Here is a 15,014-nt window from a genome sequence, read left to right on the forward strand (position 1 = left end):
ATAAATGAACTCTGGTGACATGTAAGACCAAGGTGCAAATCTCAGCATTCAGAATTCACCTGGGATTTGAAATGTTTGGGTTGGATTTGTAATTAATCTCTTTCCTTGGTTCACGGATTCCAAAGATTAGGTTTTAGGGTAAGTGTGAACTGAGATTGAACTAGCCCTCTCTCAAATTGGAAATACAGCTTTGATTCATCTGGGTGGTCAGGAATTTCCAAGCGCTGAACTTAGAGTGAAGTGTTGGGGTGGGGATAGGGTGGGAAATGCATTTCCGTAGACAACTATCCATCGCCTAGAACAAGAGTTCGCAAACCACAGCTCTCTGGTCAAATCCAGCCCACCACCTGCTTCTCTAAGTAAAGTTTTATTGAACACAGCTACACCCATCTGCATACACTTATCTGTGGCTACTTTAGCTCTAGAATGATTGACCTAACTACTCCCATCATGGACAGTATTGCCCACAAAGCCTAAAATATTTACTATCTAGCTCTTTATGGAAAGTTTGCCCATGTCTGGTCTAGAGAACATCCTTGTAGGTTACCTTATTCTGATTCTTTGGGAGTTATTTTACCATAATGTGAGTTGCAAATAATTGGAATAAATACACAATAATTCTTGCCTGGAGATGTGCAAAGGACAGTCTCAAGTGATTTCTCCCTCCCCAACTGTAGCAGAAGCTAGTTTTATCTCCAGTTGCAATATTCTTGATCTATAAACATGTTCTTCAGGTTTCTCTTTGAGCAAATTTAACATATTTCCACCTCCTAATTAATGAGTTAAATAAAATGCTTAACACATGTTCATTAGTATATATGCGCGAAAGTCATGGTTGAAAATTATTCTTTAACAGTGCTTTCCGATTGAATTGTCAATATTTGGGGTTGGGCTACCTAGTCGTGTAATCAAGTCTGTCTTACAGTGCACACGTTAACTTGTTGGGTTTTTTTTAATGTTTATTTATTTTGGAGAGAGAGAGAGACAGAGCATGAGTTGGGGAGGAGCAGAGAGAGGGGGAGACAGAATCTGAAGCAAGCTCTGGGCTCTGAGCTGTCAGCACAGACCCCAACACGGGGCTCGAAATCACGAACTTTGAGAGCATGACCTGAGCCCAAGTCCAACGCTTAACCGACTGAGCCACCTGGGCGCCCCAGCACACATTAACTTATTAATGAAATAGGGAGGATATTTGGTTTCTTTAGGCCACTTTTCTTTGTTCATGGCATGTTACATGCAGTTTCCAATTGGATGTCAGACTTCGGCAGGAAAATAAAAAACAAAATCAGATCCTCTCAGATCTGATAGATTGAGATACACGAACTATATGGCTCCACACGTGGATAGTTTTGCTGTTTGCAGTACAGCCATATGCTTGTCTCCGAAAAACATGGGAAAACTGTTCAATGTATTTCACGTGGTTTCCATCGAAAAGAAAATTTGGTGTGTTTAGAGTTGTACGTACTGCATTCTTCAGTCTAGTTTTGAAGGACTCTCTTTCCGTGAGCGCTAAGTCTTACACCCAAGTTCTATACACCTGATCATTAAAATCATTTTGTAGCGATTTGTTCTGTCTGCATATTTTGTCTCAGTCTGTGTGGGCTGCCACAACAAACTACTGGTAGACTGGGTGGTTTAAGCAAGACATTTAGCCCTCACAGTTCTGGAGGCTGACGAGTCCAAGATCAAGATGCCAACCTGGCTCAGTTCTTAGTGAGGGCCCTCTTCCCGGCTTGCAGACGACTGCCTTCTGGCCGTGTCTTCGCACAGTGGTGGGAGAGAGAGAAAGCGCTGGTCTCTCTTCCTTTTTTTATAAGGGCAAATATTAATATCACCAGGGCCCCACCCTGTGAGTCTTCTAAATTTCATTACCTCCCAGAGGCTCCGTCCCCATGCACATTACATCACACTGGGGATTAGGACTTCATTATGTGGATTTGGATAAGGCACACACTTTCAGCCCGTAACACATTTCAAAATGTGTTTCTCCTATGCAACTCGGATGTTTTGGTGCTGTGTTCTAAAGGAAATGATATGCTGAAATAGGTGACAATAACTGAACTGCATATGAAGAGATATATATATATATATATATATGAATATATATAGGTGACAATAATTATATATATATGTGTGTGTGTGTGTGTGTGACAATACTTGAACTATTTATGAATGTGACTATAAACTACTCAGATGTAACCCACTGAACACAAACCAAAGGCATTCCCATCTTTGTCTGCCCTTGGCTAAATCCCAACAGTACCTGAACTACCCAACCTCAGGAGAAATGTGACCACGAGGAAAGCAAAATAGAAGAATCGGCAGACTTAAGGAAATTGCCATTACAATATTTTACTTTTTTAAGGCACTGTTGGGGCCCGCAATGAGGTATGTAATACAATGTCCTTCTCTCCACTCTGGGCTCATTCATCTTGTGCCTCTGCTAGCTGAAGGCTTCTACCCTGTTGAAATATATGTAAATAATGACCGATGGCTTGAAAAAGATGACGTTTCAAATGTCATCACATCTTAATGTGATTACAGGACGAAGAGGCACAGGAAACGACCAAGACCAAGGTTTATTTGATCTTGCCTTATGGCTTTTAAAATGTAAAACAATGCTCTAAATGAAAAAGTTCTCATTTTGCAACAGCATGAAGTTCAGTCCCCAAAAGAATAATCCATCTTTTCCCAAAAGGACAAGAAATCCAACCTCCTCAGATAATCAAGAATAAAGCCTGTTATCAATGATACGTGGGAAATCAAATTTTAAAGCCCTCTATGAAATTGCAGCACAGAGTGGTTTCAAGGACCCGATTTCAGGTTTAAGCAAAGGATTAAATAAAACCAAATTTAAGGTTTTATTCTAAAGAATAAAAATTGATCTGCTTCCTATGCATAGGCCTAACTGTTCCTGTGAATCGTTCTGAGTACGGTTTCCATGAGACGGTGTTGGCGACTCTTGTTGCAAATCCGTGAGATCCCTGCTGCTTCGCAAGGCTTCGCGTGGGAATGGGTGTATCAGCAGAATCCCGCTTCATGGTTTCTCATCACCAAAGCCACTCCTGATGAGGAGTGTGTATTTCCTCACTGCAAAGAGCGTGTATCTATTTGACACCTTGAATTGCTCAATTTTCTAGTGATTTACAGAGACAGATGGCCCACTGTTCTGGTGACCATCACTGAATTTAGATACATTCTCCACATAAAAAAGATTTTGTGTCTGCTCTTAAATGTATAGGAATTAATGTTTCAAATGAAGATCTCGTGTTCAGTAGGAAAAGTGCAAGGCCTGCAGAATCTCTGAGACTATTCTCAATCAACATATATTTATTAAATTAGAAAGAGCACTCTGGCCAGCGTGAGTATTGATCTCAAAAAGAAGTCTTGTGCAACCTACCTTTTTAAATATATGTGCTTTCAAGTATGTTATATCATTATGCACCATAAATATTAAAAAGCTTAATCCTATAAAATAAGCTTAATCATATAAAAACCTTCCAGATGAAGTAACCATATTTGACATACACATTACTTTAGCCTTCCTCCCAAACCCCAGCAAGTAACAGTAAAAATATAGTAATTTTAAAAGCCTTGAAATAGATTTTTATATATTTTACAAAAGGAGATGATAAAAGGTACAAATTCAAGTTATAAAATAAAGCAATACACAATAAAATAAAATAAACAAATCACTGGGATAAAAAGTACAGCAGAAGAAATATAGTCAATAATATTGTGTAACATCACATGGTGATAGATGGTAACTACATTTATTGTGTTGAGCATTGTGTAATGTAAACGATTATCGAATCACTATGCTGTGCACTTGAAACTAATATAACATTGTATGTCAACTATACCTGAATTAAAGAATCAAATATATATTATGTAACAATATTTATATTTTTTCCAAGCTATCTGATTGCTAGTATATTATTGTTTACAGTAATCTGTTAGCACACTATGTATTTCTGTGGTTATCTGTTGTATTGTTCTCTCTTTCATTTCTCCTTTTGCTTTGCGAGACTTCCCTCTTTTTTTTCTTAGTTATTGTAGTGAAAGCATCGCCACTTTTGTTTATTTTGGGGAGAAAACTGGTCATTATTTTCAATGTTACTATTTATTCCAGCTTCTATTTTATTTATTTCTGATTTTTCTTTGTTGTCTCCATCTACTAAATCTCAACTAAGTTGCTTTTTCTAGTTCCTTGTGATGTAATGCTAAGTTGTTTATTTGAACTTTTTTTTCTTAATACAAGCATTTACAGCATAGACTTCACTCTAAATTTACTTTTGCTGTACCCCATAGGTTTTAGAATATTGTCTTTTCTTTTTCTTTGGTTTTGACACATATTTTGATTTGCTGTTTGATTTCTCATTTGGCCCATTGCTTGTGCAGCAGTGCATTGTTTAATATTTACATATTAAATATTTACATTGTAAAAAAAGAATCAGATATGTATTTATATTGTATATTAATAACATATAATATATACTTATGTAATATATTAATTATATGTTTATATTAATTATGTAAGTAATTAATTGTATTATTCATGTTATATATAATTTTAAAAGCCACAAAGATAATTGGAGAGAAAACTACAGCAACAAAATGTTGGAGGTTGAAAAGGACAAGGACTAGGGTCACATGACTTAACAACTAAAAGAAATTAAATCTGAGCTGGCAGTGTAAGAAGTCAATGAAAAAAAACCCTGATTTATAGTGCGAAGTTCCAAAATGACTAAGAAATTCGAGGCATGAGGAGTTTACATAAAAGGAAAAAGCAGAGACTAACACTCTATGGGTGGCTTAAAAATATTTTTTAAGGAACAACTAGGTTCTTAAGTGTTGCTTTTTCTATAGAGGCAAAAGGTCGATCAATAGCAAAATATAAAATTTAAGTAAAAATAATTCCTTCTGGGGCACCTGGGTGGCTGTCGGTTGAGCGTCCGACTTTGGCTCAGGTCATGATCTCATTGTCCGTGAGTTCAAGCCCCATGTCAGGCTCTGTACTGAATGCTCAGAGCCTTGGAGCCTGCTTTGGATTCTGTATCTCTCTCTCTCTCTGCCCCTCCCCCACTCATGCCCTTTCTCTCTCTGTCTCTCAAAAATAAATAAACATTTAAAAAAGTTTTTTTAAATAATTCCTTCTGAAGAGTGAAAAATGTGGGTGAACTTAGTAAACCTTGTAAATCTAAATGCTATCTATAAAACTGGTAAAAACAAAAGTTTTAAATGTAAAAGATAAAAATAGCTATACTGAGGCCCTCATCTAGGGTCAAGAATAGGTACTAAGACTTCACTGCTGGTAGGTGTTGGGTGCATTTTGCCTTCCTCAGAGGTAGAAAGGGAATCATGGTTGAGGTGGCACCAGATTCCATAGAGGGGCTTTGGTCAATCAAGAGACTAGGTACACAGGTGAGATTGTGTCTTCCCTAACTGGGCTCAAGAGTAATAGTGAGGGGCGCCTGGGTGGCACAGTTGGTTAAGCATCCGACTTCAGCCAGGTCACGATCTCGCGGTCCGTGAGTTCGAGCCCCGCGTCAGGCTCTGGGCTGATGGCTCAGAGCCTGGAGCCTGTTTCCGATTCTGTGTCTCCCTCTCTCTCTGCCCCTCCCCCGTTCATGCTCTGTCTCTCTCTGTCCCAAAAATAAATAAACGTTGGAAAAAAAAAGAGTAATAGTGAGTGTCTTGCCTTCAGTTTTCACCATCACAGGTCAAGTGGCGGTCCCAGGAACCCTTCTCTATTTATTCCTGACAACCCTCAGCTTCACCACTATAACCTGCCTTGAATCTGCTTGGATGCATCTTCGTAACTGGACATTTCTCTTTGTGACATTTGCTCCAAGCTCCCAAGCTTCCGAACCACTTTTCCTCTCCTGGATTCTGAGATTCCACAAAATTCTAGACATCGCCTGTACATAGGACTTCTCTTGTCTCTCCCCAACTCCTAAAGCCTTTCAACTATGACCTCTGGAATTAGTGATCCACTGTCAACAGAATAGTGTATCTTTAATCTCTTCTCTAAATGTTCTCTTCACTTTACACAAATCCTGGATCTTTGTTCTAAAGACACTGGTTCCTCTGTTGCCCTCTCAAGTAGCGACCATTTTCTTTCTCCCAAGGCTCATCACCAGTCTCAGATCATTCTCCCTCCCTCCTCCCTGGAATCTCTCAGCTTGGATGCTGACATCTGATCTTACCATCCACTGTTCTCATTGTTATTGCTTTCTATTGACTCCCATTACCCCTTCTCATTCCCCAATGTTATTGGCTCCTGGAGCCAATGACAAGGCTGTCATTCCTTCCAATAGGAAATCTGTATATGTGAATGTACATTGTCCTTCCAACAGTTTCTCTTCATTTCTTGAGTTTTTCTTGTCTGATGATGCAATGCTTTTATCTGGCACCCTACCTCAGCAACTCACTTCTAAGATTTTAGTCTAGATTTCGTCGCTATGAAAAGTTGCAATCCCTCTGTAGGCTCACTACCCTCTATTCCCTTTTCCCTTTCTCACCATGATCTCACTTGGTAAAAACAGACACCTGGATAGACACAACTTGACACCTATTTCCTGCCAGAACCCGTGCAGCTGTGTGCCCGAAAACAAAAACAAATAAAGAAAAACATAACTGCATTAAGTGGTTTCCTTTTAAACCCATGAGCGCAAAACTCTGTGAGTGCTTAATGCTATAATCACACCGTACACCTCTCATCGCTGCACTCTCCCCCTCTCCTCGAAGAGCGGATATTTTTCTCCTTTCTCTTTAAGCCCGTGTCCTCCCCCTCCCTCTCACTTTCAGTTGATAGTTGTATTAGTCAGCTCCGACTGCCATAACAACATTCCATAGCCTGGATGGCTTAAACAGCAGACATTTATTTCCCACGGTTGTGGCGGCTGGGAAATGTAAGATTCAGATGACAGCAAAGTAGATTTTATTGTGAGTTCTCTTCTCTTGGCTTGTTAGGAAGCCACCATGTCACTGTGTTTTCACATGACCTCTTCTTGACTGTGTGGAGAGAAGCCACTGATCCTACCATACTAGGACCAGCCCTTATGACCTTATTAACTTTAATTACCTCCTAAATGCCCTATCTCCAAATACCATCCCATTGGGGGGTAGGTAGGGCTTCAACACATGAATTTCAGGGACACAAACGTTCAATCAATAAATAGAACTCTGATTCCAACTTCAATAAGGAAACAGAAACATTCACATATTTCCACCACCTCTTCTGCCCACTGACCAGCATCTGTCCCTCTCAATCCGCCTTCTAATCTGTTACCGCAGAAGAACTATCCACATTCCTATCTAATGCCAATTTCTACCCTCACGCACTGCACCCATATTTTCTTGTATATTCAAGGGTATGGTATCGGATCAGCAAGTCTCTGTTCTCAATCTTATCTAATCCAATGTTTTCCCACTCTACGGGTTCATTCCCATCAGCATGCAAACAACCTGCATGTTTTCTCCTTTGAAGAAAAACTTATCCTGACCAAGAACCCCTTACAATTCTTTTGTCTTCTGCAGCAAACGTATCCATAATGACCTACATTTACTGTCTCCAATTCCTCTCTTCCTTTTCTCTTGTTAACTCCAACCAGGTTTTCATCTACCTCATGTCACTGAAATTGCTCTCATAGAAGTTCCCAAGACCCTCCACGTGTCTATACCTGGATCTTTGGATCTCTTTCCTGAACTCCTGAAACATATATTTAGCTGTTGATTCGGCATCACTTGTGTTCCTATAGGTAGCTCATACTGAACATGTACTAAATTGTACACTAACTGCTCCTGATCCTACTTAATGGCAATTCTTCCATTCTCTCAAGCCAAAACCATTTGGGGCCATCTTGACTCCCCTTCTCCTACATCTGACATTCAATCCGAAAGGAGATTCTGTTCACTCAACCTTGCAAACATATCCAGAATTCCCAGCGCATCCACTGCTCCCAGTCTACACTTTGCCATTATTCTTTCTTATCTGGATCGCTGCCAGAGATTTCTAACAAGTCTCCCTGCGGTTACCTGGCCAACCATTCACATTCTCGTTTCAATCTATTCAGAAGTCACAGGGATTCCGATACAACCTAAGTCAGGTTATGTCCTTGCTCTAGTCAAAACCCAGCGATGATTCCCAATGTCCTGGAACATAAAAACACCGTACTGACAATCATATACAAGAGATTGTGTGCCTGTTAGCTTTCTGACCTCATCTCTCCACTGATCCCTTACTGGCCGCTCCATCAAAGACAACCGGCATGCTTTACCTGTACCACTGCCTGGACGAATCTTCCCTAATATTTGCTTCCCTGACCTCATCAGCTACTTTACACCCTTCCTCGATATCACCTGCAAAGAAGTCCCTGCCTGCCCATGTTACCTAATCTCCCATCCTGAAACCCCCTCTCCATAACACCCACAATCCTTTATCCTGCTCTATTTCTTCTTTATCCATTGACATTCATCTCTTCTTAAGATACCACATAATGAACTTATGTGCCCCCATCCTTTACTTATTTGATAACCTTGCCATTTACTGTCTCCTCCTTCTCCTGGTGTGTATGTTCTACAAAGCAGACATTCTGCTCTTGTTCAACAATATCTTCAAATGCCTAGAGCAGTGGCTGGCACATAGTGAACCCTCAAAACATAATTTCTGAAAGCATAAATTAATATCGCGATGTGGTAAGCTCATAAAATTTTAAAACACTCACATGGATAATTGAATAAACTGAACTGGGGATTTCAACGAATTAGAGGTTTGGGAATATGTGAGTTGAATATAGGAGGCACGGGATAGAAGTGTGCCCCATTTACAGAGCAAGTAGGAAATAAAATGGGCTCAGCAAGGCAGGTGGGAACATGGATAAAATCCACAACTCCAAAGCCTCACATAATGTTCAAATATCTGGTTGCCACGTAGCCCCCACCAACCGAGCCACCAAGGCAAAATAATCAAGCTAAGACTCTAAAATTCTCTGGAAATGGCTCCATTGATTCTCTGGTGGTTAATCATTTTTAACGTCTAATTTTTTTAAATTAAGCATTAAGTGACAGGTTTAGTTGAACGCTTCGTAGCTACAATTTTGTGTTAAAGAACAATCACCACAAATTTAATGTTTTAGGTTTATGTAACTTTTAAAAGAATTTTGCCTGTTGCAGTAACAAATTAATTTTTAATTTCAATTTAAAGCAGCTAAATGAATAATTGTTTTAGACTGATAATTTTAACTCTAAATCCCACTAGGCTTAAAAAAATAGATCTTAAGAAAACATAGAATCATCCAAGGCATAAGATTTCCCAGAGTTACTTTTGAAAAAAATTTTTTTCAACGTTTATTTATTTTTGGGACAGAGAGAGACAGAGCATGAACGGGGGAGGGGCAGAGAGAGAGGGAGACACAGAATCGGAAACAGGCTCCAGGCTCTGAGCCATCAGCCCAGAGCCTGACGCGGGGCTCGAACTCACGGACCGCGAGATCGTGACCTGGCTGAAGTCGGACGCTTAACCGACTGCGCCACCCAGGCGCCCTTCCCAGAGTTTCTTTTGTACATGGGGATTTTATTTTTATTTTGGGTAAGGAAATTGATGCTCTTAAAATGAGAAGCAAATCCATTAAAATTATAGATTGTTTTTACAAATTAAAATATATTGAATTATTTTGTAAATTTGCCTTTAATGTGGTCATTAAAATGAATTGGGTTTATCAGGAGAAAAACGAGATATGTAGTTCAACTTAAAAAACTCAATGATGAATTGAAGCTTTAGAGCTTCTCATTTGACATTTAAGAAATGATTATTAATTTTTAAGATAAAGTGTCTCTGAACCAATCTTTTCTGTGCACAAAAACATCCACAGTTTATGAAAAATGTCACCATGACACAAACGAGTTAATAAAAAAGTTGTTGTTATTTTGAAGATTTTTTTAAGTTTGTTTATTTATTTATTTTGAGAGAGTGTGTGTGTGTAGACAAGCAGGTGAGAGATAGGGAGGGAGAGAGAGAATCCCAAGCAGACTTCACATTGTCAGGGCAGAGCCTGATGCAGGGCTTGATCTCAGGAACCTTGAGATCATGAACCGAACCAAAATCAAGAGTCATAGGGGTGCCTGGGTGGCTCAGTCGGTTAAGCAATTGACTTCAGCTCAGGTCATGATCTCGAGGTCTGTGAGTTCCAGCCCGGAGTGGGGCTCTGTGCTGACAGCTCAGAACCTGGAGCCTGCTTCAGATTCTGTGCTTCCCTCTCTCTCTGACCCTCCCCTGTTCATGCTCTGTCTCTCTATGTCTCAAAAATAAATAAATATTAATTTTTTTAAGAGTCAGAGGCTTAACCAACTAAGGCACCCAGGCACCTAGAGTGATGTTATTTTGAAGAAGCAAGGAAGGGAAAGAGTGAAAATGAGGGGCTGATATTGTGGGAAGAAAGTGAGTCCTACAGGTGAAGAACTGGAACCAACATTACTTGTCCCACATGTACTCAGCCCAACAACATGAGCTGCAATGGACAGGTATCCTGCACACTGTCAGCTGTCCGCCTCACGTACCTGCCACATCGCTCCATTTTGCTGGCCAGGAATTGTTTGCAAAGTCTTAAGAGCTCACCATGAAACTCGGGGTGCCTGGGTGACTCCGTCTGTTGAGCTTCTGACTTTGGCTTAGGTCACAATCTCATGGTTTGTGGGTTCAAGCCCTGTGTCAGGCTCTGTTCTGACAGCTCAAAGCCTGGAGCCTGCTTTTAGGATTCTGTGTGTGTGTGTGTGTGTGTGTGTGTACCCCTACCACACTCACACTCTGTCTCTCTCTCTCTCTCAAAAATAAAGAAACATTACAAAATAAAAATTAAAAATAAGACCTCACCACGAAACTCAAAATTTATAGACTATAATACCACCAGGGGCTAACATCAACTAGTTAGAGGATGTAAATCAATAAATAAATGTCCCCCAACCTCCTGCCCATCCCTAGAATAAGTCCTAAGAGACTCCAGCATACAGGGTGCTAACCAGCTTAACACAGCATTCTATACCAGCATTTCCTTCTATCATATCTTACTTACTTTCTCCTGCCTTCTCGGATCACATCCCAGGTAAATAATTTCACCTAAGTCCTGTCTCCAGCTGGACTTCTAAGGAAAGGCAAAGCAAGGACAATATACCAACAGACTCTCAAAAAGACTTCCAACTTCCACCCAAGCTGAGGTAAGAGTGACTGGATTTACACACCTACTAAACATAACCAAAAACTGGACAAGAAGCAAGGACTTTCAGGATCTTGAACATCAAACAACAAGAGACAGTGACCACAAACAGATTAGAAATAAACAAAATGAATTATTCAATCACCCTAGTAGACTGCCTGAAGACATTGCCCACAACAAGGGAAGGCAACCCAGGTGGAGCCTGGTGATGTCCCTGAATTGAAAAGGTAAAGCTGGATTGTGTGTGTGTGTGCGTGTGTGTGTGTGTGCACGTGTTGAGGGAAGCATGGCAGGTAGAGTTTGCGGGGATGAATATCATAAAGGGAGCTGCAAAAAGAATCAGAGAAGCCTGCAGAGCATCCCTCTTGAGAATTCGGCTGAGTACTGAGCAGCAGTCTTGGAAAACTAGTCAAGAAGCAGAAAAGAATTACTTAAAAAATAGAAATAAGTGATTCTCAGAGCTCACGAAAAGCTGGGAGTACCTACTATTCCCCATAACCAATGTGGAAGATTTCATACTGCACAAGATGTTGGATAGAGCACACATTAGTGAGGACAATTAGCAGCCTAAATGCTGCTCTAATCTAGCCAGCCTAACAAAGCAGAAAAACGAAATCTGAGGGGCTCAGTTGGTTGAGTATCTGACTCTTGATTTCGGCTCAAGTCATGATCCCAGGATCATGGGATCAAGCGCCGTGTCAGGCTCTGTGCTGAGCGTGGAGCCTGCTTAAGATTCTCTCTCTCTTTCTCTCTCTCTCTTTCTTTCTGTCCCTCCCCAGCTTATGTGGTCTCTCTCTCTCTCTAAAAAAGAAAAATAAATTTAAAAACAAAAATGAAATGATCAACTATTTCCAAGTAACTTAAAGAATTCTGGAAGCAAAGCTTGGGAATATTGATAGGACTACAAAATATATCTGGTGCTCAACAAAGAAAAGTGAAGTGACATCCAACCACAGATGACCATGCACACAAGGGCAGAAAGATAAGAGCCAACATGAGGAAGAAAATAAACTAATAGAAATAGGCACAAAAATGACACTGTTGATAGAGTTAGTAGATAAAAAAACATTAAAAGAGCTCTTAGAATTGTGTTCAGTAAGTTTCAAAAAAGGCAGAAAAGATGGGGCATATTAAATAGAGACATGGAAAATATGAAAAAAAGAACCAGATAGAATTTCTAAAGTGAAAGGCAGAGCATCTGAAATATATGTACACACACACACACACACAGGCGCATACTCAATGGAGTTTAAATGAATTAGACATTGCCCAAGAAAAGATTAGTGTGCTTCAAGATATAGCAGTTGACACTGTCCAAAATGAAACAGAAACACTGAAAGCAGAGATAAATAGACACTAGAAAGCTGGGGCCTGAGAGATGTGTACCTTAACTTCTCAGAAGAGAGGAGCAAAGAGAAAGGCATACAGATATAAATTAGCACAAAGAAGGATGCCAATATCAGTGAACATTAGGGAAATGCAAAGTAAAACCCCACTAAGGTACGGCTACACGCCTAGGGGAATGGCTAAAATTACAATGACTGGCTCTTTACCAAGTCCCAGCAAGGTTACGGAGCAAGTGGAATTCTCAGATGCTGCTGTTGGGAATATAAAATGGCACAACCACTTTGGAAAACCGTGGTTACTTCTTATGAAGTTAAACATAGCTACATGACCTGGTCATACCACTTTTAGATCTTTACCCAGGAGGCATGAAAGCATAGATGCCTGTAAAAAGTCATACATAAGTGTTTATAGCACTGTTCATCATCCCCTGACACTGAAACAACCCAATGAATGGTCATCCTCAGATGAGTGTATTAACAGAGTGTGGTATAATCCACATGATGGAATCCTATTCGGTAATAGCAAGGAATGGATTATTGATACATACAACATGGATCAATCTCAAAACAAATATGTTGAGTGAAAGAATTCCCCCAACCACCATCACACATAAAAAAGGTACATAATATGATTCCGTACATATAAAGTTAGAAATTGAAATTAATATATAGAGACATAAAAATATCAGTGTTTGCCTATAGATGAAGGGGTAGGGGAACAGGTAGAGGTGGGAAAAAGTATCATGGGACATGAGGATATTTTTGTGTGATAGATGCATTCACTATCTTAATTGTGGTAATGATTTAACGTGGATATACACACGACAAAACCTTATCAACTTGTCCACTGTAATAAACTATGAGTAGTTTATTATATGTCTATTATGTTTTAAAAGGCTGTTTACAGTTAAACGGGAATAATAATAAGGAATAAAGTAAGGAATTAATATCCAGAATATGGAAAGAACTTCTACAATTCAACAACAAAGCAAACAACCTGATTTCAAAATGGGTAAAGGACCTGAATCACATTTCTCCAAAGAAGGCATGCAAATGGCAATAAAGACATAAAAAAGATGTTGAACATCGATAATCATTAGGGAAATGCAAATCAAGCCATAAGATACCGCTTCACGTCCACTATTAATAAAAAAAGAAAAAAGAAAAAAAAACGTTACAAGGATATGGAGAAATTGGAACCATGCATTGAAGGGGGGTATGTAAACTATTGCAGAATGGTGGTTCCTCAAAACATGAAACAGAATTACCATAAGGTCTAGCAATTACCCTTCTGGGTACATACTCAAAAGAATTGAAATTAGGGATATGAAGAGCAATCCACAATTGCTAAACTGTGGAAGCAACCCAAGTGTCCACTGATGACTGAATGAATAAACGTGGTACATACATATAATGGAATCTTATTCAGCCTTCAAAGGGAATGAGGTGCTGACATGCTACGACATGGATGAGCCTTGAAAACATTCTGCTAAATGAAATAAGCCATTTAATGAAGAAAAAACACCAGTGTTTGAGTCCAGTGAGTTTGACCTCTGTGAGTCGTCAAATTCACAGAGAGAAAGTAGACACCAGAGGCTGGAGGGAGCAGGGGAATGGAGAATTATTGTTGAATAAGTACAGAATTTCAGTTTTGCAAGATGAAGAAAGTTCTGGACGTGGAATTGGTGATGGTTGTCCAACAACGTGTATGTCCTTAATGTCCTCAATTATACACTTAAAAATGGTTGCAGTGGTGAATTTTATGTTATGTATATTTTACCACAATTTTTTAAAAGCTGTTTAGGGAGAGGAGTCAACATGGCAGAGAAGTAGGGAGACCCAAAGTTCCCTCATCCCTCAAACACAGCAATATTGAGGCCAGAAGACTTGGAATTCCAGGAGTCTGGGCTGTAAAGTGACAGAAACACCTCCTGGGGCCCACAGGGACAACTTTGTCGCACCATAGGTGTATGATTACAAACTGGGAGAGATAAAATGGGCATTGTAGGCATGGAGGAGAGGGGAGTCCCTACCCTTCTAAGCTGTTCCAAAAATTAAAAATGGAAGGAAAGCTTCTGGATTCATTCTATGAAGCCAGCATCACCTCGATTCCCAAACCAGAGACTCCACGAAAAAGGAGAAGTACAGGCCAATATCCCTGATGAACATGGATGCAAAATTTCTCAACAAGATACTAGCATATCGGATTCAACAGTACGTCCAAAGAATAATTCACCACAATCAAGTGGGATTCATTCCTGGGCTGCAGGGCTGGTTTAATATTTGCAAATGTAATACATCATATTAATAGAAGAAAGGATAAGAACCATACGAACCTGTCAATAGATGCAGAAAAAAGCATTTGACAAAATACACAATCCTTTCTTAATAAAAACCCTCAAGAAAGTAGGGATAGAAGGAACATAACATCATAAAAGCCATATATGAAAAGCCC

This window comes from Felis catus, chromosome A1 (genome assembly GCF_018350175.1).
Source record: "Felis catus isolate Fca126 chromosome A1, F.catus_Fca126_mat1.0, whole genome shotgun sequence".
NCBI classification, from domain to species: Eukaryota; Metazoa; Chordata; class Mammalia; order Carnivora; family Felidae; genus Felis; species Felis catus.